Source organism: Bufo bufo, chromosome 6 (assembly GCF_905171765.1).
Source record: "Bufo bufo chromosome 6, aBufBuf1.1, whole genome shotgun sequence".
Classification (NCBI taxonomy): Eukaryota; Metazoa; Chordata; class Amphibia; order Anura; family Bufonidae; genus Bufo; species Bufo bufo.
Genome location: NC_053394.1, coordinates 327476334 through 327500871, shown reverse-complemented (window position 1 = coordinate 327500871; position 24538 = coordinate 327476334). Strand labels below are relative to the sequence as shown.

At 44.6% G+C, this 24538-nt stretch overlaps 1 protein-coding gene across 2 annotated transcripts in view; it reads right to left on the bottom strand.

Moving 5' to 3' along the window:
- CPNE1 (copine 1) overlaps positions 1-24538 on the bottom strand; it is a 138213-nt gene that overhangs the window by 93059 nt on the left and 20616 nt on the right. The window lies entirely within an intron of this gene.

The following is a 24538-nucleotide window of genomic DNA, read 5'->3' as shown; positions in this document are numbered from 1 at the left end:
GGCAGGTTATAGCCTCCGGTAACTATGAAGATACCGGAGGCTATAACCGGAGAACGGAGCGGCGCCCGGGGAGAACAGTAAGTGCAGGGGGATCCCTGAGCGCCGCTCTACGCGTCTGTATAGTTAGTTTCGAGGTTTTATTATGGTGAAAGGTCCTCTTTAAAGGCGTTTGCCTACATGATAAATGACATTTGCTTAAGTGACAAAAGTTTACACTTACTAATCATAACGCAACTAGAAATTACTGGGCCCCCCCCCACCCCTAACCCAGCAAATTTTAAGCAACCCCCCGACTCCCGTGCAACCACCACTCCTGTGGCTAGTCAAGATTGCTCTCAGAAGAGGCCCGTCAACTGCTCCATCCATTTCCTACAGTGTCTCTGTAAACAATCTCATTTTAATACTGTAGAGGGGCCACTTCCCCTATAGCTACGCCCCTGTTACTAATGTATTGCAATTGTCCATATAGCTTTTGCTGGTTTGATTCATTTTTTCATCACATTATACACTGCTGGTATCCAGGGGTGCAATCCAGCAGCGGTGGCCGTGTTTGCACCCTATAGTAAAAGACTTATTTTCCTATAGCGTGCAAGCACGGCCACCGCTGTTGGATTGCTGGGTGGTTGTAACCCTTGGATAAGTCACTGGGGGCTAGATCTGGTGAACACTTATTTTTTTTACCCATGTTTCATCACCTCTGATGTCTCCTTTCTTGGTGTTCCTTGGGAAGCATCGTGGGGACCATTTTTGCACACACCTTCCTCATGCCAAGATTTTCCTTACCAGTTCCCTGTTGATGCTCACGTGCTCTGCTATGCTCCTGACAGTCAGCTGATGATTTTCATGCACAATTTGACTAAAGTCTGCAATGTTTTTGTCAGTTGTTGTTGTTGACTGTCCGGATCTCTTGTAGTCAGACGTTTTCTCTGCCCTTAGAAAAACATTTAATCTACTTGTAAACCTCTGTTTTCTTTATAGCCTTATCCATATAACGGGGCAATAACATCTCCCCGATTTCTCTTCCACTCTTACCAAGTTTAACAAGAAATTTTATCACTCCTCCCTGCTCCAATACAAGAGACTGGCAAATTGCGGTCCCCAATGCATGGAACAGCTGCACAACGGCCGTGTGCATAAGGCCCAAGTGTGATCTCTCCCTGCTTATCTGGTCTGTGAGCTCCAGAGCTGAAAACAAAGTAAGGCCTCATGCACACGGCCGATGTGCGGCCCTTCTGTGCATTGGGGACCGCAATTTGCAGTCCCCAATGCACGGGCAACGTCCATGCGGCGATCAGGACAGATCGAGACCTAGTAACTTGAATGGGTCAGTGATCCTTACACACCGCAAAAAAAATAGAACATTTTTTGCGGTGAGGAGGCACGGACAGAAACACCACGGAAGCACTCTGTAGTGCTAACGTGGGGTTCCGTGCCTCCGTTCCGCACCGCAGCTCCGGATTGCGGACCCATTCAAGTAAAGGGGGGCCACAATACGGCCAGGCAACGGCCGTGTGCATAAGGCCTAAAGAAAAGGATGTTGCAGCAATACAGTGCCGGCAGATTCCACAGAAGGGAGACACACCCCGCTTCTGAGAGAAATGCATCCAACTGTGCAGCTGAAGAGGGGAATAGTAAGGCTGAAAGACAAAAACACCAATTTCTTCCCAGTTATGATTGTACAAAAAAAAAAAAAAAAAAAAAGAAGGGGAGCACAGCCATTGTACAAACTTTCTTTGAAAACTCAGGTACGCTTTAAGTTCCAGCTGCTACTAGGTGAAAGCTCTTAAGACCAACATTTCCACCTGTGTTCTTTAAGCTCTGAAACGCCCCTTAGTTCTGGAAACAGGCAATCAGAACTTTATTATTTAAAGATTGGCAAGCCCTTCTTTAAAAGGAATCAGCCTAGCAAATAGCTGACTAATACAAATCCAGCTCCTCATACTTCAACATATCAGCTGTTACCACTGTGAGGAAGCTAAGAGCATAGCTGGGCAGAGAAATACCTCCTACTAGGTTCTAGGATTTGCCTTAAAGTATACGGGCAGAGGGCTGCCTTGATGACACAACCCCTTAAAAGGGTTCTCCGGGAATTAAGAAAATGAGAATACTTGAATGTTACTTCATTATAAATATATTACCAAATACCTTTCATTAGTTATAATGGCTCATTTTGTCTGGGGAAGAAATCAATAGGAAAAATAAACTGGCCGCCATCCTACTAGTCCACATAAAACCTGTCCTAATTACACAGGAGGACAAGATAAAGAGCTGCGCCATCTTCCTCGTCAGGGATTATGATCCTGAAAACAGTTTAATATGATCTTCAGATAAATCTCTATAGGAATGAAGTTCATTAGGAGACAGGAAGTACAGAGAGGATAGTGGGGATGTAGATAACGAGCAGCAGCACTTGCATGCAGTCTCCATTACCACAGCCCCACATTACTAGAGTCTGTCCTGTCCGTCCTCTCTGTACCTTATGACCTCCATTCCTTCAGAGATTCAGCTGAAGATCTTATCATCTGTATTCAGGATCATAATCCCTGACAAGCAGAGCAGAGAGGAGGATGAGGCAGCTCTTTACCGCAGTGTTGTAAAGTAACTTGTCCTGCTGTGTGAATAGGACAGGTTGTGTGTGTGCTAATAGGATAGTGGCCATTTTATTAAACCTAATGATTGCTCCCTAGACAAAATGAACCATTATAGCTAATGAAATGTATTTGGGAATATATTTATAATAAAGTAATATTTATGTATTTTTATTTTCTTAATTCCCGAAGAACCCCTTTTACTCCAGCTTTGTCAAGAATAGCAGGTAAGCTTTCAAACTCTACCAGGATAGGGTGCTTGGACACCAGTTTTAGTGATCAATGAGGCCCCCAGCAATTATATGTTTATCACCTATCCAGTACACAGGTGATATTTTTTAGGCGGATAACCCGTTTATCTACTGAAAATAATTAATATATCATAAATACAGTATTTCAAGCAGTCGGTAAATAAATACCCTGTTAAACATTCCTATTTTAGACATGTTTGCATATACACAGGAACACTCCTGGAACCTGCACCTATCTGCAAAATGTACCTTGCTTGGCTGTTTTAGGAAATCCCACAGAAGCGAATAGAGAGAGCCACATGTGTGCGGCTGCTATAGATCTGCCATAGCCGGAATACCCCATGTATTGTCCATAAATGTATATTTCTAACCAAACAAGTTGTAAAAGCTACTTGAAAAACCCATAAGCCAAAACACTAATGGGGTAATTTATCATAGTGGTGTAAAGTAGAACTGGCTTAGATGCTCATAGCAACCAATCAGATTCCACCTTTCATTTTTACAGCTGCGTTGGAAAATGAAAGATTGAATCTGATTGGTTGCTAAAGGCAACTAAACAAGATCTACTTTACACCACTTTGATAAATGACCCCATCAGTGCCTTCATGTAACCTCATCAATAACTTTATATTTACGCAAAGTTCATTTGTAATGTCAGCTACAAGAAGTGCATAGAACAATTATATAATTTGCATCTTCTAAATAAAGCATACCACACATTAAAAACACAAGGCTGTAAAAGATTAAGTTATCACAACCGATTAACCACAAGACGGAGATGAAACAGGACATCAGTCTTTTACAATGTAAAATCAGAGAAGAGTGCAGAAAAACCTAAAGGACCAAATAATGCAACAAATTCAGCAGGTCCAAATGTGTATTACGTCATGAACGCACTTCTAATCCTCCAATATAGACCAGTTATAAAACATCACTGCAAATAAACACCCAAGTGACCATTTTGAGAGTAGGTGACGCGGGATGAGCCGTGGCGCAACCAGGTAAGATCCAAACAGCTTAATCCTTTAAAAAGGTATCTTTAGCAAAGGCAGTTTCTTTTACAGGTGGCACATATCAGGACCGGCCCCTTCATCAAACCAAGAAACAGTACACCTTCTTCTCACACTCTGCATCTCGCATGCAGTCAGTGCCTGAGGGATTCAGCATTACATTATCTACACGCAACCCCTTCAGGTGAGAACCTCTTACTCAGATAACGCACACCAGTCTAGGCGGCCCTGCCCAAGAACGCGGTTCTCAATTCTCTTTTTTTCAAGTGACCATTTTAGAATGACACCCACAAAACATTTAGTAACATCATACCTTATAAATAGTGTGCGTAAAAGCATTATGCCATGATTGATGTAAAAAAAATACGCTTCAAAACAGTAGATATGGCTGGCAGCAGTTGAAGGATCGCACAGAGCATGTGCAACCACCTCAGTAGGTGGACGTGGACATTACTACACACATTAAGACACGTTATGTATATAAACTGGTACACACATCATCCACCATCAGAAATTTCTGGGCTTCATACAGACATTTGATCAAAGCCATAGTAAATTATAAAAATTATATCAGTTTTCTGGATTGTACAAAACAAGTCCACAGCGGTCCTGTGAACCCTGGTCGGATGGCATAAAAGCGGTCCTCTGAATACTCCTTCCACCAACCGAATCACATGAACAGACTGGAACTGAATAGTCATATGTCCCCACATAAAAGCCAGAGGACATGGCAAGGCTGCTCATCTCCTGAACTGTTAGCGGCTTTTATTTGCAGCAGCAGCAGCCGCCAAGAGGGGGAGGAGGCAGATCATTCTGCAGGTGGTGGCCGACCCAGAGGAACGAGGCTTTCAGCCATTTAGGGTCTGTATTATTTCTCAGGCAAGACCCTGTATTTTCAAACAATATTTTAAGCCCCTTACTGCAAGGCTCTTGTACTGCCAGGCATCAGCCAAATGGTCTTGGGTATTAGTATTAATATCTCAGTTTACTTCACACGTGACTGGTTTTCGGGCCATCCTGAATGCCTAGCGTTGCATTATTTGTCCAGAGAAGGCAAGATCATTCCAAGCTATAAGCAAAAAGCAGCATGATCACAGATACACAGGAAAATACAAGTGAGGCTGCACAGCATGCAGCAGAATGCATGTCACATGCAGTTTACAAACACCAGCCCACTACTGGAAGAGTATATATGATCTAAAATCGGGGGTCTTTGTTCTCTTAGCATCATCACTCAGTGAAAACATTTGCAGCACTATGCAAGGGACAATTATATTAGATTGACCCAACTACCTTACTACAGTAAAAACCGTTTCTATTTCTGCCCGTTTTCCCCATGTAAGGCTCTACTCACTCTACTCATGGCTTCCTGTCATAAACAGACCACTGATGGCCATGACAACTCAGTTTCCAAATGAATCCCGGCAGTTTCTGGGGGATCCCACAGACTAAGGGCTGTTTCACACGAGCTCAGTGTGGGAGCTTGATTCTCCGTTCGGGACACTGCTCGTATTGCAGGAGCGTACGACGTTATACTGACTTACTTACTTCTACAGGATCATACATAAAGCTGTCAGTATGATTCTTCATCAGTAAAGTCATGCAGAGACACACAGCATTATAAATCAGTATAATGATGTGTAGTGCTGAAACGATTACTTGATTGAATCGAGTAATGCGACCAAAAAAAATAAAAAATCCTTGATGCAAAAGATTTGTTAGTGTCCCATGACCACGGAGCAGGAGTGAAGCGATTGCTGACCCGCAATACTCACCTTTCCAGCAGGGGGCCTCCGGACACTCCACAGCACATCCATGGTCCCGCGGCTTCACTGACCTCCTGACGCACACACGCCATGACCTGACGCGCTGTGTGACATCAGACGCAGAGCAGCGTGGAACGATGGAGTGTTGGCGGTGCCCCTGCTGAAAAGGTAAGTTGGTTCGACTAAGACCGGGGCGCACAGCATCATAGCAACCAATGACGCACTCCGGGTGTCAGGGGGAGCCAGGGGGGGGAAGAGATGATTTTACAAGGTGGGGGGAGAGCTGATGTCACAAGGTGGGGGGGGGGGGGGGAGAGCTGAAGGCACTGGGGGGGGAATGAAGGGTGTTGGGGACTGAGGGCAGGGGGTCTGATGAGTTTTTATAAAGGAAAAGTCTATTAATTTTTTCTTATTAGAATACTCGATTAATCGTAAAAAATTAAATTGATAGAATACTCTATTTCTAAAATAATAGTTTACTGCAGCCCTAATGACATGCACTCCTGCAAAACGAGCAGCGCCCAGATCTGAGAATCACGCTCACACACCGAGCGAGATTCCTGCGCTGCACACCCTTGTGTGAAATAGCTTAGGTCCATTCACACAACCGTATTTTTGGTCAGCATAAAATCCGCATTTTTTGGACCCATTAATTTCAGTGGGGCCAACAAAAGATGCAGACATCACACCATGTCCTGCAAAAATAAAACATGTTCATTTCTTGTCTGTTTTGTAGACAAAAATAGGCATTTCTAACAAAGGGTGGGATGTGCTGATCTGTGAAGTGCGGAACACACATGGCCGGTATCCGTGCTTTGCAGAATGCTAAACGGATAATGTCGTGTGTATGCCCCCTTATAATGGCTTTTGTCAGGCTTCTGATAGGTCATGTCGAGAACAGTGAGGCAGACTGCCTTCATCCTCATTCAGTCTAACCTGGGCCCTGTATGGAGAAAATCAGGACAAGTAGTGAATGGAAAGCACGTCTGACACTCAACAGTATAACTGCAGAAAATGCTGGAAGTAAGTCATATACTTGTTTAGGGCTGTCCCAATTTAAGCAAGCGGTAGTAGTGAGGGCATCTCAAATCTGACCAAAGACCACGTCTGCACAGAGTTTTTACGTTCACATGTTTGTGCAGCTTTTTTCCAGTTCCCTCTCACACTCCAAAAATATCCTGAGAGGTTAAATGGATTCCTATAAATTTGATATTAAAGGGAACCTGTCACCGGCATTTTGTGTATAGAGCTGATGACATAGGTTGCTAGATGGCCGCTAGCACATCCGCAATACCCAGTCCCCATAGCTCTGTGTGCTTTTATTGTGTAAAAAAAACGATTTGATAAATATGCAAATTAACTTGAGAGGAGTCCTGTCCCTGACTCATCCCACATACAGGACTCATCTCAGGTTAATTTGCATATGTATCAAATCGGGTTTTTTTACACAATAAAAGCACACAGAGCTATGGGGACTGGGTATTGCGGATGTGCTAGCGGCCATCTAGCAACCCATGACCTCAGCTCTATACACAAAATCCAGGTGACAGGTTCCCTTTAAGTAGTGTTGGGGGATGAGCACCTAGAGGGCAGACACTGACTTCCCAGCTCCATTACTCCTCTCGAAACAAGAACTTACATTGTGTGAGAAAAGCACATTACAAATATTTGACGTTGTAGTATGGAGAAGCTAAAAACTGACTTTTCAGTTTTGAGTTTTCACTAGAGAAGGTGTTAATACAAAAAATTCGACATATGTTTCTAGTGGAAACTATGATGCATAGCCAGATCCGTTACACCACGGCTGCCACCTCTGCCTGATAGAACGTTCATTTTTATACCATAATTAGAAGATCCATTCGTTCCATGTGATTAACAATATTTAACTCCTGTTGCTACATGTGAATACACAGGACACACACAATGCAGCACAAAGACTTGTGAAGATGTAGAAAGTCCCTGACCCTGATTCACACAATCCATCAGCAGTACAACCACCATTCAATACTGAGGGAATTACAAGGTGAGAAATCATGTCTAATAAATCCACCATAGTAATTACTTGAAAAATATCGTTACACATTATGTACAGAAAGTTAGGGCTAGTTCAGGGGGCAAACTATACCCAGGAATCTGATGAAAACGTATCTGAACTTGGAGCTCTATAGCCCACTTTGATAGTTCTGTACAGATCAGACGATGCATATTTTATCCCCAATGATAAATGGTAAGCACTGCACAGCAAGATAACTGGTATTCTTCATCCCAAAGAATATAGGCCATCAATGGGGTAAAAAACGGAGTTTCTAAGAAAACGTTGCATCACTGAACAAAGCAGCTGAAGCCCTTCCATTTTAGGCTACTTTCACACTTGCGTTCAGAGCGGGTCCGTCTGGTGTCTGCACAGACGGATCCGCTCCTATAATGCAAACGATGGGATTCGTTCAGAACGGATCAGTCTGCATTATCTTTCAGAAAAAATTCTAAGTCTGAAAGTTAGTCAGACGGATCCGTCCAGACTTTGCATTGAAAGTCAATGGGGGACGGATCCGTTTGAAATTGCACCATATTGTGTCAACGTCAAACGGATCCGTCCCTATTGACTTACATTGTAAGTCTGGACGGATCCATTTGGCTCCGCAAGGCCAGGCGGACACCCGAACGCTGCAAGCTGCATTCGGGTGTCAGCCTGCTGAGCGGAACGGAGGTCAAACGGTGGCAGACTGAGGCATTCTGAGCGGATCCGCATCCACTCAGAATGCATTGGGGCCATACGGATCCGTTCGGGGCCGCTTGTGAGAGCCTTCAAACAGAACTCACAAGCGGAACCCCGAACGCTAGTGTGAAAGTAGCCTAAGACTGACTTATTATTCCAAGTCTTCCCTAATGTCAGCTGGATCACAGACGGTTATCTGCGTATCCCATATTACAGCGTAAGCACACCCGCCTGTCTGATTCCAATACCTATCTGAATAAAACATGGCAGATCACCTTGTGCTGTCCCTGGTCTAGGCCATGTATTCTAGCCTAGGAGCGGTATTCACGCTTCCAATGGTTGCTGTTGGATAAGCGTGCTGACTGATCACTGCCATCATCTTAGGTGACCTCCTAAAATGTCTACTGCGTCACGTCTTGGGCGCGCCAGATTATTGTAAACTGACTACTCTTTCCAGAATTAAAGGCACCAGATCAAGCTGCATACATACATCATAAACATCTTCAGGGGCCATTCTTTTAGGACTGCATTTTACTCATTTTGGGCTAAAAATCATTTTAACAGTCTCTATTAAAAGAGGTTGGCAGGCTTGTGGGACAGGGTTAAGTTTCAGTGTGTCTGCAGACCATCAGTTTCTGGTTAGGCCCGTTTCACACTTGAGTTATTGGTTTTCCGGTATTGAGATCCGGCAGAGGATGTCAAAACTGGAAAAATTCTTCAGTTTAGTCCGTTTTGCGGACAATAGGCATTTCTATTATGGGCGCCTGTTCTGTAAATTGCGGAACGATCACGAGCGGCATCAGTGTTTAGCAGATCTGCAATTTGCGGACTGCAAAACACAGCCCGGTCGTGTGCATGAGGCCTAAGTCAATGGTGACAGATCCGGTTTTTAGGATTCAAAAAACTGATCTGTCACCCATTGACTTTTCAATGTATTTAGTGACAGATCAGTTTTTTTCCTATTTGGATTTCACACAATCGCATCCTAATGGAACGGATGCATCCTGATGTGCAAAATCAAAACGGATCTGTTCAATTCCGGTTTTGAGATCCTCTGCAGGATCTCAAAACCAGAATTAACAATGCAAGTGTTAAAGTAGACTTAGAGCTCATGCACACGAACTTATTTTCTTTCCGTGTCCATTCCAGGTTTTTTGCAGACTGTATGCGGAGCTATTCATTTGAATGATCCGCAAAAAAAAAAAAAAGCCCCAAAAAACGGAAGTTACTCTGTGTGCATTCCGTTTCAGTATTTCCGTTTTGCAAAAAATAGAACATGTTCTATTATTATCCGCATTACGGACAAGGATAGGACTGTTCCATTAGGGGCCAGCTGTTCTGTTCTGCAAAATACGGAAATGCACACGGACGTCATGCATATTTTTTTGCGGACCGCAAAATACATAGGGTCGTGTGCATGAGGCATTATCCCGAGTCTGTCATCTAGCAGATCTGGCTGAATTCCTAACTGCTTATAAACACTTAAAGGGAACCTGTCACCTAGAAAATGCATATTAAACCGCCAGCAGTACCTTATTGCAGCCTGTAACATGATGATAAAAGGTGTCTGTCTTTTCTGTACAATGCGCTAAAAGTCTGAAAAAAGACTTTTATTCAACTGGGTGCGCTATGTAAACGATCGTCTTGAAGTCAAGGGGGCAGCGGCTTTCTCGCCTAAAGTCAAGCATGCCCCCGGCCCCTTAGCGTTTGATTGATAGGAATTCCAAACGACGCTCAAACGTAGTCTTGCGCGTGCGCTGTGTCCCTGCAGTGCCGGCGCCTGCGCACTGTTCCACTCCTCTGTGAGATAGGCTCAATGATCAGGCACTCCCACATGAGTCTGCACAAGACAAGTGCACTATCAAATACTAGGGGGCGGGGCATGCTTGACTTTAGGCGAGAAAGCCGCTGCCCCCTTGACTTCAAGACCATCATTTACATAGCGTGGCCAGTTGAATAAAAGTCTTTTTTCAGACTTTTGGCGCATTGTACAGAAAAGACAGATGCATGATGATTATAAAGGTATCTGTCTTTTCTGTACAATGCGCCAAAAGTCTGAAAAAAGACTTTTATTCAACAGACTTTTAGCGCATTGTACAGAAAAGACAGACACCTTTTATCATCATGTTACAGGCTGCAATAAGGTACTGCTGGCGGTTTAATATGCATTTTCTAGGTGACAGGTTCCCTTTAAGCCATAGGCTTGTATAGATCAGCAGATATCTTGCAGATAACGATTATAGATTTTGCGACTCGTTAGCGACTAAAAATGTTCTCATTACATAAAGATGTTTGTTTGTACTTTTGCTCATTAATAGCTTGCTACAGAGTCACCACATGTTAACACGTCCCTATGTGATCTGTAAGAAGACTCCATATTATATGAACAGACCTGTGAGTGAAGAACAGTAATTTTTTAGCAGGATGAAAGCTCACGACTGGCAAGATTTCTCGCTCGTCGTTTAAATCACTTATACTTATTACATCTCTCATTCAATTTAATTTGCATTTATGACTTTCAATACGATATTCGCCCCATCTAATATAGGCTATAGTCAGTTTTATAAGAATTTAGCTACAAGTGTTTATAAGCTGTCAGGAGTTAAAGGGGTATTCCCATCACAGACAATGGGGACATAGGTGCGGGTCCCACACCTACAACGAGAACGGAGCGGGAGGAGTTGTGGCTGGAGGACCCCAGGTGGCCACACCCATCCGCTGCTCCCATACAAGTGAATGGGAGAGCACCGCACATGCACGGCCCCCACTACTTTCTCCATGTGGGTGTGGTCCTCAATGGGGGCATATCCTAGTGATATGCTCCCATTATCTGTGATGGCAAAACGCCTTTAAAAGATACTCTGTCAGCATGATCGACCCTATTAAACCAGGCATACTGCCTGGTAGGGTTGATCATGCTGATTAAAAGGATAACTTTATTTTGTCTGTATGTTAAACAGCTTCAGAGATATCTGCGTTTTCATTCGAGTGTGTAGCGCACTGGGGTGTTACAAAAGCAGAGCTCTAAAGGAGCCCACCCCCTGGTGCTCCAACATGCTCATTTAATAGGATTGATCATGCTGACAGAGGCTCTTCAAGAGATAATGGCTACAGACTGACCCATCAGATCTTCTAGATGACAGACTCACGGTAATCCGAAACTGACGGTCTGCAGGTACACTGAAACTTTTTTAACCCTATACTACAAACCTGATCATTTTTTTTAATAAAGACCTATTGAAAAACATTATTTTAGCCCAAAATTAGTAAAATGTAGTCCTAAAAAAAAAAAAAAAAAAAAAAAATTCACCTGAAAGGTGTTTAAAACATTTACACAATATATGCTGGGGAAATTGTCTAAGAAAAATGGGTAAAAAGACACGAGCATAACACGGATTGGCACATACAAAGCAGAGAGACATTTCTTAAGATGATTAGATTAATATATAGACTCACATAAAATAGCAATTCACAAATGGCATGAACAAAACGCCAGCAATTCCAAATCAGTGCAGCCCTTGGTGGAGATGGCAAAATGTCTTCTACCAGCATTGATTACATGTACTTAAAAAGGGGTCAATGGTTAATTATGGTACGCTTGTTAATGTTCCCAGTGGTCTGCAGTGGTCAATAAATTAATGGTGGCTCAGAAGTCACCACTGGGTTCCTGTGTTGGAATCCAACCAAAGACTTCTGCAAAGAGTTTGTATGTTCTCCATGTGTTCGCACAATATTTCCTCCTAATAAACACACTATTAGGCTTTCTATGAAACCGGCACGGATATGTGTGTTTGAGATCAGACTGCAGAGCGCATTGCACCCACACTGAATCCTGACCCATTCATTTCAATGGGTCTGTGTACATGAGCGTTGTTTTCCACGCATCATTTCTGCATTGTGTGAGAATCTCAGCCTGTTCTATATTCAGCGTTTTTCAAGCAGCCCTGGCCCCATAGAAGTGAATGGGGCTTCAGTGAAAAACTCATTGCTTCTGGAAGCAATACGTTTTTCACTGATCGTTCCTAGGACATGTTAGTAAATTTTCAGCTTTTTTTCCCACGGGCGTGAAAAATGCATCAAAACGGATTGTGCCCCTGCTGAAAAAAACAGAAACACTGAACTCAGTCACACAAAAAAAAACTAACTGAACTTGCTTGCAAAATTGTGTGCGTTTCACTGAACGCATTTAGAGAGAATCCGTAACGCTCATGTGAAACTATGTAACCATGGTACTGGAATGCATCTGAACTCTAAATTGTGAATTATGCCACCTTTTGAGGGTGCCTCAATAGCGCATTAAAAACTGAAGGGCAAGGACTGCTTGGAAACGGGAGGGGTTTGCCTAGGGAGGAGAAAAAAATACCAAACCAACAAAAAAAAAAACCAACGTATTGCAATCTGTGGTGCAGCAGCTACGGCCAGGTAAAGGCAGCCACCGGTATTGGAGATCATGACAGGTCCTCTTCAAACCTTATTTTTAAAATAAAATGTTGATTTCAGTCCAAGAAATACCTAATACACAGGAACTTACCTGAAACCATCTCTATGGATTTACTATGTATGGGAAACATACATCAGGTGCTGAAATACTGCCGGATGGAACAAATACTTAGATTACTGTGGGGTAAGGTCTTTTGTCCATGATTTCGGAGAGATCTCAGTGGCAAAAGTCAGAGGAAAGAAGGACTGGACAAGTTGAAATTCAGTGCTTGATCTTTTGGTTCTGGCAGGAGATAAGTAGTCTCAGGGGTGTTTGGCATCAAATTTCTTCCCACCGTAAATACATTCATGTACGGCTGTACAGAACATGCATGTGTACGAGGGTGTGGGGACAACAGCTATTCTATTCAGCTGACAGTTATCAAAGGAGGCACCTTTAAAAGCTGCACTGAAAATTTCTGCTGGTTGTCGTTTAATGGTAGGTTCACACCTCCATTTCAATGATCCGGCAGAGAACAGCTTGCTGGAGTTTACCAGCCTGGCCGGATACCACCATTCATCACTGGATCCCATTGACTATAGTGGGATCAGGCCTCTTTCTGATATGATTGCTAGGTTTCAGCTGGACAAAAACCGCTCAGGGCCGGTGCTAGCATAAGGCAGACCAAGCGGCTGCCTTAGGGCGCACCCTGGGGGAGGGCAGAAAAGGCAGCCGCACCCTGGGGGAGGGCAGAAAAATGAAATTTTTTTTTTTTTAAACACTTACTTGTGAGTTGCGACGCAGCGCCGCCGGCCCCAGCTTGCCTGCGCCGACAGCCCTCACCCACAGAGCAGCACGGGCCCGGAAGCACGGCAACACAGTCATGGGGTCAGGCCAGGGGTGTGTGACTGGCGCAGTGTTGGTAGCAGGGACTGGAGCTGACTGTGTCCGAGTCTGACTCACACACAACCAGATTGCCGTAGCAGCAGGAAAGGTGGGTAGGTGATCACTGATGAGCGCACTAGCGCCAGAGTGCACGGCCTAAATATGTAAAAAGGAGGGGGGCTAATGGCTGACATGGGGGTCTGAATGCTGGTCTGACCCGAGGTGTAATGGAAAATATTTTTTTCTTATTATCCTCCTCTAAAACCTACATGCGTCTTAGAGGGCAAAGAATACGGTCCTCAAACCAGCAATTGTCTAAAGCAGGCATCCTCAAACTCCGGCCCTCCAGCTGTTGTAAAACTACAACTCCCACAAAGCCCTGCTGTAGGCTGATACCTGTAGGCTGTTCGGGCATGCTGGGAGTTGTAGTTTTGCAACAGCTGGAGGGCCGCAGTTTGAGGATGCCTGGTCTAAAGCATAGAGAAGATACCAGGACCACACAGAGGAGAAGCCAGCTGCTGCAGACGGGACCAGGGCCAGGTAAGCTGCGAGGGGGGGGGGGGGGGGGGCGCCAAAATGTAGCTTCGCTTGTGTTGCCAAAAATCCTTGCACCGGCCCTGAAACCGCTGCATGCACCACTACTCATGCTGGAAAGAGGACAGATCTTAATAAGGTCAATGAGGTTCGGTGGTGAACTGCAGTATCTGGCTAGGCCGGATCTGGTAAACTCCAGCAGGTTGTTCTGTGTTGGAACAGCCAGCCGCATTAAACAGAGGTGTATAACTACCCTAAGGACAGACACACACACACACGAGAGTGTTGAATGCAGTATCGCAGCGTGTCCGTGTGGGGTCCTGTTCTGACCTTCTCCTCTGACAGGATCGCACAGAATGATGCCGATTTATAATGCTGTGTAACCCTTAAAAGGGACTGTCACCACTTTCTAACCCCCCCCTTTTAAAAGTATTGTTCTCTCCATGGCGCCCTTGTGATTACAAAGGTGTTGTTATAACATAAATTCGCCGTCTCGTTTTGATAAAAATACCTTTTATCTAACCTGTCAATCTTGTGGATAAGGTGCCCAGGGCGTTTCTGAAGGTCTGAAGCTGCCGCCCGCCGCCGTTGGTGCCCAGCTCCTCCCCTGATCCTTTCAGCGCCGCCTGAATGTAAAGAAATCCGCCTCCGGCTCTCGCTCAGTGCCCCCTCCATCTTTTCAAAGATCCCGCGCGTGCGCACAGGCCTGTGCCTGATGCGCCCGTGCGGACATTTAGAATCAGCCTCATTGAGCGAAGTGCGCATGCGCGCACTTCGCTCAACCTCCTCATAAGACGAGCACTGCAGCCAGCCACTCAGAGCCTGCGGCTCCATACAGCGCTTGGCAGGCTCTGAGTGGCTGGCTGCAGTGCTCGTCTTATGAGGAGGTTGAGCGAAGTGCGCGCATGCGCACTTCGCTCAATGAGGCTGATTCTAAATGTCCGCACGGGCGCATCAGGCACAGGCCTGTGCGCACGCGCGGGATCTTTGAAAAGGAGGAGGGGGCACTGAGCGAGAGCCGGAGGCGGATTTCTTTACATTCAGGCGGCGCTGAAAGGATCAGGGGAGGAGCTGGGCACCAACGGCGGGCGGCAGCTTCAGACCTTCAGAAACGCCCTGGGCACCTTATCCACAAGATTGACAGGTTAGATAAAAGGTATTTTTATCAAAACGAGACGGCGAATTTATGTTATAACAACACCTTTGTAATCACAAGGGCGCCATGGAGAGAACAATACTTTTAAAAGGGGGGGTTAGAAAGTGGTGACAGAGTCCCTTTAAGGTACTATTAAACTAGCAGATACAGCAGACGGTTGTTGGGAGGGAAGTGTTCCTTCTTGACAATCGCCTGCTCGTCAGCAAGGAGACCACTGCTATTACATGCAGCAATCTCCTACACAGCTTGGGGAAGTGCAATCGCTAATGCCATCACTCATCTCCATACCGACTAGTTGTTTGCTGACAGCAGATCGTTATTTACACAGCACGATCTATCTCCGGCAAACAGTGATTTTTAAGCATGTAAATCGGTGGCAGTATTACACTGCCAGATCATCGATAATGAGCATTACTACGAACACTCATTAGCGATGATCTGGCAGACAAACTTACAGTGTAATATAAGCTTTTAGGCTGTATAATATACCCCAATGTAGCAGACAATTTTTGGGAGGGAAGCGTTCATTTTTGGCTGTGGCAATTGCCTGCTCATTGGTGGAGGAGACTGATGCTATTACATGCAGTGATCTCCTCCGCAGCATGTGAAGGAACAATAGCTATGCCATCGCTTGTCCCCCATGCTGTATAGTGGCTTGCCGGTGGCAGATTGTTAAACAGATTGTCCGCAGACAATTTTTTTTTAACATGGTCAAAAGATGTGAATTGCCTGATTGAGCATTTGCTCATTTATCAGGCAAAACTACAGCAGTATTACACTGCAAGATGATCGCTAATAAATGTTCATGTGAACGCTCATTAGCGAATATCCACGTCCTGGAAACTAAGATTTTTTTTTAGTCTTCAAGGTAAATGGTTTTCCAGGAGTCAGACATAACAGCACCCGATATTACTGCCTGGAGAACTTTCCGTCCAAATGCCAGGCCTTAGTTGTCTAGTACGTTTAGCCTATAATGTATAGCGAATGTAATAAAACTAGACCAAGTAGCTGCCTTGCAAATTTGGTCAGAGGCTTCAACTTTCCCTGCCCACAAGGCGGCCATGGCCCTGGTCAAATGGGCTCTCACAGTCAAAGGGGAGGATACAACCTGAAGTCTGTAGGATTCCATGATTGTCTCTTTTATCCATCTAGCCAAGGTCTTTTTTGAGGCCTTGCTGCCTCTGTTCCAGTCACCGAACTGAATGAAAAGATTAGCCGATTTTCTGCAGGATTCTGTTCTCTGAAGATATGCCAGGATTATTCTCATGACGTCTAGACAATAAAAACATTCATCCTGCACCTTTTTGGGGGAATTATTTCATGTTCTCTATGAAAAGAAGAGACCACCTTTGGTAAGACGGATCCAGCCTTAGTATTATACGGTAGTCTAAGATCTTCAAGTATGGCTCAGCAATTAACAATGCCTGAATCTCTCCTATTCTACGAGCCGTAGTTATGGCTACCAGGAACGAGGCTTTGACGGACAAAAGCTTATCAGATATATGTTCTACTGGTTCAAACTGTGTATTACAAAGGGCATTTAGGACTACATTTAAATCCCGCGCTGGAACAGTCTGTCTGAAAGTAGGTCTCATCCCAGGGATGGGAAAACTCGGCCCGCCAGCTGTTTTAAAACTACAAATCCCATCATGCCCTGCTGTAGGCAGACTGGGAATGATGGGATTTGTAGTTTTACAACAGCTGGAGGGCCGAATTTGCCCATCCTGACATAGAAACTAAATATCTGGTCTGCTAGACCTTGAAGAGGGCTTCTTGTTCCTTCCTGACGTTTGAGATACAGTTATGTTGTCAGAGAGTATCTTGAGGTGTTGGTCCTGAAATAAATGCCCTGCCGCCTTCAAAGTTTCCAGAACTGTTTCAGTTCTGAAATTTGATGATCTTTGACTGTCCTGGATGGACCATTTTCCCTGAAAGAAGTCTTTCCAATGGGCGCCTCAACCTTTCTGACTTGAGTCCATGGCGATTACCGCCGCTGAAGACATATTCCAGGGACCCCTGGGAAGCTATGTCCCCTGACCAAGACTTATTTGTTTATGTCTCATTCCGAGCCGAAAAACGGATAAACTCAGCTGAAGCATCTGCCATGAAACCTGTAGCAATCTTCAACAGTGGTAGACTCCAATATCTCCTCTCTAGAGGTTTTAAATTTGAGATGGTTTTCAAGCTGATCTAGTCAAAGATTCATTGCTCTGGCTATTGACATGGCAGCAATATTTGTGTTGATAGACAGCCGAAGATTCCCACGCTTTAATAATCCATCTATCTTACGATCCATCGGATCCTTCATCTGAGATGAGTCTTCAAAAGGGAATTGTAGTTTTCTTTGCCACTTGAATGTCGGCTTTAGGGATTTCCTCCCATAATTTTGTCTCTTCCGGATTGAATAGAAGTCCACATTTAAATTCACGCAGTAAATAGTTAATTTTCTACATCTTCCCACTCCTCCTTTATTCTTTCAAATTTGAGTTTACTGGAAAGAGTTGCTTCTTTTTCACTCTCAGGTCCCCGAACATCTCATCCTGAATAGTTCGGGCATGTTCCTCATCTTCGACCATCATAGTTTGTCTTACTGCGGTTAGAAGAGGATCTAGATCCTCGCAGGAAATGAGGTACCTCCTCAATCCTCCCAAAAATAAGGGAAACGCTGATCATCTTCCTCCAATTCTCCCTCTTAATATAAGCAGTCATCTTTAGAGTCGGAACCCTTTTGAACCCTGGGTCTCTTAGACAGTGGCGAAGAGGGGACTGGGGATGGAACCAGGATAGACACAGATGCCTGAACTTCCTCTCCTATTATAACTCTCAAGTCTGACAAAAAAAAAAAAAAAAAAAAGGCTGCTCCTCTAAGAATTTTTGTAAGGCAGTTAGGGCATAATTGTTTCTTCTAAGGCTCCAGAAGTCTTTTAGAGCAGGTGGCACACTTTCTACAAGGGACAGACAGAGAGACAGACAGACAGACAGACAGAGAGAGAGAGAGAGAGAGTGAAAATACACATTATGCTGGACAAACAGGACAGGGAAAGTAACTTACATAACCCTGCTCCTCTTCTATGGAATGAGTCAGAGAGGAGGAGTTGACCCCCATGCAAGGCCTCATTAAAGAGGACCTTTCATTACAATAAAAAATCTAAACCAAGTATGCTGACATGGAGAGCGGCACCCAGGGATCTCCCTGCACTTATTATCCCTGGGCGCCGCGTCGCTCCATTCTCCCGGCATCTTCAGATTTTTGGCTCAACTGGGAGGAGCCTGCTCTTGTTCTCCTGGGCGTCTCCTTCTCCCAGGCTGGAGTGCTGGCCAATCACAGCGCTCAGCTCATAGCCTGGGAGAGAGAAAAAAAACTCAGGCTATGAGCTGAGAGCTACAGCCTGGGAGAAGGAGATGCCCAGGAGAACAAGAGCAGGCTCCTACCAGTTGAGCCCAAAATCTGAAGTGCAGGGAGAACCCTGGGCGCCGCTCTCCATGTCAGCATACTTAGTTTAGATTTTTTTATCGTAATGAAAGGTCCTCTTTAAATCAAGGCCTCCAGCATGCAACGATGGGCGCTGCCATCTTCCGCCACACGCACCAGCACTTCCGGCCACGTGACCTGATCGGCAATAGCGCGCAGAGACGCAGCCGAGCCCAGAGCTCCCTCAGGGGAAGCGACATCAGCTTCCCCAATACCGCGGCTTCCTCCATAGAGATGATGCAGGAGTTTTGGATCGGACCCTTCATCAAGCTCCCTACTGGTATCAGTTAAGAGCAATGGGACCCCGTCCCACAAGGATGCTAGCTTAGGCTACCGGAGACTGAGGAGAGGCATAAACCCCCCCAACACAGCTTTTTCTAAATAAGGTACTTCTCTTCATCCCTCAGCAGGGTCTCCTCCTTTGCTTCCCTATCCCTTTAGGGACAGGAAGAACACTTGAGAGTGGGGGCGGGGAGGGGCCTTTTAATCTCTCGCTTCCTGTCCCTACAGAGATCAATAGGACATCCTCCAGTGGTGCTGTCATTGAGGGACGTCCTGGAAAAACATTTTAATCAGTTGAAAAACAGCTACGTGTCTATGCAGACAGTTTGATAGGACAAAATCCCTTACAATGGAACCCTCTCGGAGGCACCAGTTTAGAGCAGGCATGCTCAACCTGCGGCCCTCCAGCTGTTGCAAAACTACAACTCCCAGCATGCCCGAACAACCTACTGCTATCAGCCTACAGCAGAGCATTGTGAGAGTTGTAGTTTTACAACAGCTGGAGGGCCGCAGATTGAGCATGCCTGGTTTAGCGTATACATCATGTGTCCATGTTAAATGTTGGATAAAAAAAAGTGATGTGAGCACAGCCTTACATTTTGTACCAGTAACTGAAATTCCCACTTCACATGACCATATGTATTTTGTGGTCCGGAATGAGAAACATTCATATGGATGTAGATAGCACACAGTATGCTGTACAATTTTTTTTGCGGACCCATTGAAATGAATGGGTCCACATCCAATCCACAAAGAATGTGGATTGAATGAGGACCAAAAATACGGTTGTTTGAATGGGGCCTAACCCTGTTCTGTTGATTAATATAGACATTGGGTGGCCCCTTTTAAACACGAGTCTCTGGTATTTTATGTCTGAAGGTTTATGTCTATCTACAATGCTCCCAAATCAATGGGCCTCCAAAAAAGATGCCAATGCTCAAAGTGGTTTTACCATCTTAGACATGGATGGCAACGAGTGATTAAAACAGCCGCAAATGTGTGTAGCTTTCTCAACTGGAGTGACGAACAGCAGATCCGTGATAGAAGTGAATAGAGCACATACACGCCAACCTGGATGCTGTGGAAAGCTTCTACCTCGCTAGGCCGGATGGGGAATGCCTAGTTCTAAAGACAGATCTGACACTACACTATGCAGCCCTCAGTGAGTCTCAGACAACAGGTTCCCTTTAAGTCTCATATACAGAGACACAAGGTCTTAAAGGAGTTGTGCAGACAGTAATATTGAGGACCTATGAATGGTTGTCATCAATAAGTAATTGGTGGGGGTCCAAATCTTGGCACCACCACCGATCAGTTGTTTGAAGAGGAGGTGGCGGAGATGTCTAACACTAGTGTGAAACTAGCCTAAGCAAGATGACGCGCAGTGGAATCTTGAAGAGCTTGCACGAGCACCACCTCCTCATCAAACAACTGATCTAAGGGGGTGCTAAAAGTTAGACCTCCACTAATCACATATGAAAGAACTATCTTAAGGATAGGTCATCAATATTACTTGTTGTTCAACACCTTGGTGGTGGTAGCATTTAGTTTCTTTACTCTTCTAGTGTGTAAGCCAAATGTATTTCACAGCACTCTTTGTATGTTTTTGTGCAATTTGCATGCATTTACCATTTCTAGAATACATCTAGAGATCTCATATTTAAAGATGCCAAGCTTAGGCTAGTTTCACACTAGCAGCAAGGAACTCCAGCAGGCTGTTCCGGCGGGTGAACAGCCTGTCGGCTACTTGCTGCCGCTAGTACACACCGGAGTTAGCACAGTAAACATGCAGAGAGGCGGCCGTAATAAAAAGAACAGCCTGCTGGAGTTCCTTGCCGCCAGTGTGAAACTAGCTTTAAAGGGTTATCTGATCCTGTAAACACCGCCAAAATGTCCAGGTCCCTCATACAGAACATACTTACCTGGTTTCCGACGTCTGCATCCTTCTGGATCCCTGCATCTTCCCGTCATGCAGATCACAACATCCAGCAACAGGGTGAAACCAATAGTAGGCCACGCCCTGCGCATCATGGGTTAAGTCACAAGTGATGCAAGGGTACAGGTCACTGTCACGATCTGCTACAGGCTGCGCACAGCCCCCGCCCCCCAGCCCCCGGATGTTGTCATCTGCACGATGGGGAGATGCATCAGCCGCCATGCAGGGATCCGCAAGTGTTGGGGACAGGTAAGGCTACTTTCATACTAGCGTTGACTGATCTGCAAAAACGCTTCCGTTACAATAATACAACTGCATGCATCCGATCCGTCATGAACAGATCCGGTTGTATTATGTCTTCTATAGCCATGACGGATCCGTCTTGAACACCATTAAAAGTCAATGGGGGACAGATCCGTTATTTTATTGTGCCAGATTGTGTCTAAGAAAACAGAACCGTCCCCATTGACTTACATTGTGTGCCAGGACGGATGCATTTGGCTCCGCTTCGTCAGGCGGACAGCAAAACGCTACAGGAAGAGTTTTGGTGTCCGAACTGAGACAAACTGATGCATTGTGAGCAGATCCTTGTCCATTCAGAATGCATTAGGGCAAAACTGATCTGTTTTGGACTGCTTTTGAGAGCCCTGAACGGATCTAAAAAAAAAACAAAAAAAAAAACGCAAGTGTGAAAGTAGCCCAAGTATGTTCTGTATGAGGGACCCAGGCATTTAGGGGGGTGCTTACAGGGTTGTGCACCCCTTTAAGGAGTTTGGATAATAAATTGAATGGGGAAAGAGGAAGCAGCCAAAAAAAAAAAAAACACACACACACACACACACACACACAACAGCACTTCTATCTCCATAAGCCAGGAGTGCAGTGGCAATGTTAATTTGCAATCTAAAAGTTTACAGCAACCACTAACAGCTTTCTCCTAGTACATTACAGTAAATATTCAGAGCGGATGAAGACTAGAACATTTCATCTGATGAAATCCATTTAGAGAAGAGAAAAAAAAACAAACAAACACTACAATAGTCATCTGGGCAATCAGGGAAGAGAAACAAAACATAACACAACTAAATCCATCTTCTCTTATGGCCATCCTCCGGAGGTTGTACATTTCAGGTTTGCGAGTCTCATTTTTGTACATATGAAGCAAAAAAAATTCAAAACCATGCCATTTGGAATTCATCCAACAAGAAATAAGAACAGTTGAAAAGCATATTTTTGCAAGTTTTTTTTCTTTTTATGTAGTCACAAAAAAGGGGTAAAAACACGTTACTTTATTATAACGTTTCAAGCAGATGATTAACACCGAACAAATCAACCATTTATATCCATCTGCATATCACGCTGAACCATGCTCTCTCCTCTGGAGCCAAAGAAATATCACTTTATTTCACATTTCATATTTACAGCATCCACAATATTTCCTTGAGATCCAAGATTAAACCAGTGATAAAGGATAAAGCAGATATTTTCTAAATAGAAGTGTAGGATAAACTAAACGTGATGCATAAATTGTTAATCTTCAAAGCACATGTAACATTTCTAGTAGTGAAATTCCACACGTGCTACTCTTTAGATACAGATATATTACACAATGAGCTGGGGAACAGCAAGAAAATTGAAAGGTTATGCATTTTTATCTTTAAAATGACCAGCAGACGTTTGGAAACTAGCACATTTTCTAACCACTTCTGCAAGCCATAAAATGTCACTTTCAAGCAATGAAGTAACTGGAATCATGGAGATTATGGTCTGAAGCATTTTTAGCATCTACCACAATTCACGTTGCAACTCATTCAAAATGTTACAACCTGATCAAATTGCACAGTACAGAAGCGGTCCACAGATCACAGCCTGAAGAACCAAGCTGCACATTTTCACATGGATATACAATTTAATAAACTGAAAACAGTTTTGTACATATAGTGTATTGTTCTCAGACAGACGTAAACTAGAGATGATATGTTGAAATTCGTTCACGCTTCGTTTGGTGGCAAAAGGCGAATTGCGTTATGGATTCCGTTACCACGGACCATAACGCAATTCTATGACAGAATGCATAATGGAATGCTTTTAGAGGCATTCCGTCATAAAAGAAGTCTATGGGCTGCAAGACAGATCAGTTATGCAGTGCATAGACTTCTAATATGACGGAATGCCTCTAAAGGCATTCTGTTATAAATTCCTTCATAGAATTGCGTTATGGTCCGTGGTAACGGAATCCATAACGCAATTCACCTTTTACCACCAAACGAAGTGTGAACGAATTTCAAAAGCGGAAAATCGCTCATCTCTAATGTCAACCCTTGGGTGGCAAATCCACTTGATACATTGAAAAGCATCACACAAGGTGCATAAAGGAAAATGAATAAGCCTCTCTTCCTTCAATCTGTACAATCTTCTCAAGAGAAAATAAAAGCAGGGTCCACCTTGTACTCTCACCTTCCTCAAAGGAAACAAATCTTAAGCAGCTGAATCTGCAAACCGTTGGAATAAAAACCTTTGCCACTAGCTCACTTTATGCAGAACACAAAAAAATACCAAATAAAAAGGCAAGATAAAAAAAAGGTGTTGTCTGGATAATATAAACAGATATAAAAAATAAAAATAATAATTGCTCAGGATAGTGTACGGGTTATTGCAGTAAAAAAAAAAAAACGCAACAAAAAAATTTACCTGCATTTTCTTTTAAAGCAACTGCTGCATTAGGCTACATTCATACGACCGTATGTGTTCTGTGGTCCGCAAAACACAGATCCGCAAAAGATGAGGATGACGTCCGTTTGGCATCCGTATACAACACGGAACGGACACAGAAACTAAATACGTTTGTGTGCTTGAGGCTTTATTTTGTGATGTGGTAACTAAGGCCTCTTTCACACTTGCGTTGTTGGGATCCGGCATGCACTTCTGTTGCCGGAGGTGCCCGCCGGATCCGGAAAAACGCAAGTGTACTGAAAGCATTTGAAGACGGAACCGTCTTCCAAATGCTTTCAGTGTTACTATGGCACTCAGGACGCTTTTAAAGTCCTGGTTGCCATAGTAGGAGCGGGGGAGCGGTATACTTACAGTCCGTGCGGCTCCCGGGGCGCTCCAGAATGACGTCAGAGCGCCCCATGCGCATGGATGACGTGATCCATGCGAACACGTGATCCATGCGCTTGGGGCGCCCTGACGTCACTCTGGAGCGCCCGGGGAGCCGCACGGACGGTAAGTATGCTGCTCCCCCGCTCCCCTTTACCATGGCTGTCAGGACTTTAGCGTCCCGGCAGCCATGGTAACCATTCCGAAAAAGCTAAATGTCGGCTCCGGCAATGCGCCGAAATGACGTTTAGCGTAAGGCCGGATCCGGATCAATGCCTTCCAATGGGCATTAATTCCGGATCCGGCCTTGCGGCAAGTGTTCCGGATTTTTGGCCGGAGCAAAAAGCGCAGCATGCTGCGGTATTTTCTCCGGCCAACAAACGTTCCGTTCCGGAACTGAAGACATCCTGATGCATCCTGAAC